Genomic DNA, 4,063 nt, shown 5'->3' with positions numbered 1-4,063 from the left:
GGAAGGAAGGAAGGAAGGAAGGAAGGAAGGAAGGAAGGAAGGAAGGAAGGAAGGAAGGAAAGAGAGAGAGAGAGAGAGAGAAAGACCAGCCAAACGGCATAAGCATGAAACAGATCAAAGAGGAGCACAGACCCAGGAGCTTGGGAGCCCTCGTGTTTTAAGCCATGTAAAGTTTATCATGTCAGTCCTGCTTCGCCCAAGCCTGGACTCTTGCCACAGAATCACAGAAAATCAGGACTGAGAGGGCCACAGGGATCATCTTGTTCAGCTTCCCATTTCCACTCTGGGAAAACTGAAGCCTGAAAGGATTGATCCTCCCAGGGCCCCCCAAAGAAATGGCATCATAAGCTCTTCTAAAATTCCAGAAGAAATCACTAGGCCCGGAGTTTGAAAGAATGCCGAAGGAAATCTAAATTTCTCAAGCTGTTGGTTTAAGGGACCTGATGAGCATGTGGGCTTAGGGGAAGAATTCCGCCTCTTCACAGCACCACCTGGCATCATGGAAAGATTTCCATTTGACTAGAAGAAGCAGCAGCTTCCAGGCACCCTCGCTGGTGATTTTGCACAGTTATGCATTTTCTCTCAATTCTCTGATTTAAAAGAATCTCATACTTCCCAGCTGATAATGTCCTTGGGACCTGTAGTTTATAACACAGGTCATCTTTGGGCCAAACACATTTGGCATTTGTAATGACTGGCCTGTGACCTGACTTTAGCTGCTGCTGGTGAAATTTCAGCCTGTACATAACCTGCAGCAGAGGGCTCTGACCTAGAGATCCACAGACCCCTGAGGAGTCATGCTGCCGACGGTACCAAATCGCTCCCAGCAGGCCCCGCTGCTTGGCCTGCAGGAGGTTGTGTCTGTTGATAAGGGTGCAGAATGCCATTCCAGCATGGGGAAAGTCTCTTTCAAGAGGGTGTGTTATCCAGAACCTATCTGCATGAAGATGCTCAGGAAATACAGGAGCACGCTGCCTCCCCTGGCGCCCGGTGACTGGTGAGTCACGGCTGACCCAAGGGAGCCAATCCACTGGCTGGGCTGGGCTATCCAGAGTCTTCCTCCTACAAGTTTTAAATTAATATACACTCTAATCAGTCTCTGAAGAATTATGAATTGGGATATCATGGACAGCCAGGGCCCAGGTAACCACCTCTGAGCCATGCGTAAGTAGAATAGAAAAGATCAGGCTGAAGATAGAAGAAAGAAAAGTCCCAGCACTTTGGGAGGCCGAGGCGGGTGGACCACAAGGTCAGGAGATCGAGACCAGCCTGGCCAGCATGGTGAAACCCCGTCTCTACAAAAAATACAAAAATTAGCTGGGCATGGTGGCACGTGCCTGTTATCCCAGCTACTCGGGAGGCTGAGGCAGCAGAATTGCTTGAACCAGGGAGTCAGAGGTTGCAGTGAGCCAAGATTGCACCACTGCATTCCAGCCTGGCAACAGAGCGAGACTCCGTCTCAAAAAATTAAATTAAATTAAAAAAAGAATGGAAAGGTGCTTACATACAAAAAAAAAAAGAAAGAAATAAGAGGCCATCAGGCAATGAGGCAGATGGCAGCCTTGTATCCTGATGACTTTCCTGCTGAGTTCCAGGCTTTAAAGGCCCACCGCCCTTCAGCCCTGGGATTCGGTGACACATCCAGCCAACCAAGCCCTGTCTTTTGCTTAAGTTATGCCAAGGAACTTTTCACTGTTCATTGAATTTAACAAGTACATTATGCAACAATCACATTGCTGAGTTTCTATCACGGACCCCTCTCCCTTTGGAAGATAAGCCCTTTGCGAATGAGTTAGGTCATACCATTGGAAGGGAGGTCAACAGGGTTCTCAAGATTTCAACAAGACCTTCAGATACTGGAAGAGGAGGAAGTCCAGAGCGACAAGGGATTGGCTACCAAAGATACGATCCTCAGAAATGCTGGGCTGGCCCTCAACCCAGTGCTGTGACAGTGATTGGAGTCAGCAAAAACAAAGGGCAACTTCTGTGTTGGTAGGCTGGGGTGTTTTGTGGGGTGACAAGGTGAGGAGACATTTAGGACAGACTCCTACTGCTTTGGTGATGAATTCAAAAATGTATTAGGAGAGTTTAATCAACACAGTCATTCTTACAGTTAATAGGTCTAAAAGAAATCCAGATTAAAAGGACAAAGAAGGAATTTAGACTCCTCAGATGGAAATGCATGGATGATATATTTCTCTCTCCTTGGCTCACTCCTTCCCCAGCTGCCTAAGTAAAACCCATATCCATCTCCGCCACAGACAGAGTTATAAGACCCTCACCTCCCAGTGATGACTTCAGGCCCTGACTCAACATATCAAGGTCTTTCCAACCAGCCTCACCCTCAGCCTCAGCCATGTTAATATCATGCAGGGGTGGCTGGGCGTGGTGACTCATGCCTGTAATCCCAGCACTTTGGGAGGCCGAGGCAGACAGATTGCCTGAAGTCAGGAGTTCTAGACCAGTTTAGCCAACATGGTGAAACCCATCTCTACTAAAAATACAAAAAAATTGGCTGGACGTGGTGGCATGCACCTGTAATCCCAGCTACTCAGAAGGCTGAGGCAGGGGAATTGCTTAAACCAGGGAGGTGGAAGTTGCAGTGAGCCGAGATCATGCCACTGCACTCCAGCCTGGGAGACAGAGCGAGACTCTGTCTCAAAAAAAAAAAAAAATCATGCAAATCATGCAGGGGTAATAATAATAATAACAGGAATAAAGGAAACCCGTAGGAAAATATAATTACTGTATACTGGACTCTAGGCCAATAGCTTGCCATTCATCTTTTACTCAATCCTCATAGCAATTGTGGAAAGTGGAGACAATTGTTATCCCTCATTTATAGCTAAAGAAGGAGACACAAAGGAGTGACAAGCTTGCATGAAGCACTCCAGATAGATAACTGCTGAGCTCAAGCTCCCCTGTAGGACCCAGGTGTGATTTGCCCCCATTTCTTCTCTCTCTCTCTCTCTCTCTCTCTCACACACACACACACACACACACACACACACAGAGTAGTCTACAAACCATCATCCCACTCCAACTCCCTAATTCTACTTGCATTCTCTCTCCCCAATATCCAATCACCCCTTTTCTGCCCCTTGCCATTTTCTTTAACTTAAATACAACCAGGTGATCTGGGTGGTCCAGGAACCCCAGGGCAGCTCTGCCCTCAGGTCTAATGATGGTACCCATCAAGGCAAAAGGTCTCTTCCAAGCCCTAGGTTTGCTCAAACCCCCTGTGTCCGAGTGGCCTTTTATACCACTTAGTATTTTCAAAAACATTATCACCAGATAAAAAGTAAACAAAAAAATGTTAGGGGAAAATCTTTCCCAAGCAGTGAAATAAGACCAAATGAAACATAAAAAAATGGTCAGGGGAAATAAGCCTGCCACTCCTGCAGATAAATCTCGCCCAAACTGTTCAAGCTGGGCAATTTCCATAAGCTTGCGTGTGTCCTTCCCAATATCGCTTGGTTCTGAGTCTCAGATCACAAAGGTCAATAAAAGCCTTAATTGGAAATCTCACCCCTCCCAGAATAATGATTCTCAGGTTCACAGACAGCCCCATGGCTGGACAGCGGTGCTGGGCCCAATGCATCTCAGCGAAACGTTAGACTTTGCAAACCTGATGGTCTTTGCATCTCTAGCACTTAGCACATAGTAGATGCTTTGTGATGCCTGTCAAAGCATCTCCCAGGAATCTCATATGTATTAAATATAATTCTAAGCATTGGCAAAATCTCAGCATCTTTTCCAAATGAAATAAAAAGAGGGGTCACAGGACATTTACAGAGTCGTTAGCCGTCCACTCACCCTAGGAAGCCCTCAAGTGGAAGCCTTTAAATCAACTTTTTCTATAAAGGGTCAGATAGTAAATATTTCAGGCTTTGCAGGCCATGTGGCCTTGGACACGTCTACTCAGCTTTGCTGTTGGAGCTTGAAATCAGCCATAGACAATATATAAATGAAAAAGTGCAGCTGTGTTCCTGGAAACCTTTATTTACAAAATAAGCTGCAAGCCGAATTTGGCCCATCCGCCACATTTAGCTGACCCCTGCTC

This window comes from Colobus angolensis, unplaced genomic scaffold (genome assembly GCF_000951035.1).
Source record: "Colobus angolensis palliatus isolate OR3802 unplaced genomic scaffold, Cang.pa_1.0 Scaffold47, whole genome shotgun sequence".
NCBI lineage: Eukaryota > Metazoa > Chordata > Mammalia > Primates > Cercopithecidae > Colobus > Colobus angolensis.
The sequence above is the reverse complement of the archived record's forward strand: the minus strand, read 5'-3'. Positions refer to the sequence as shown.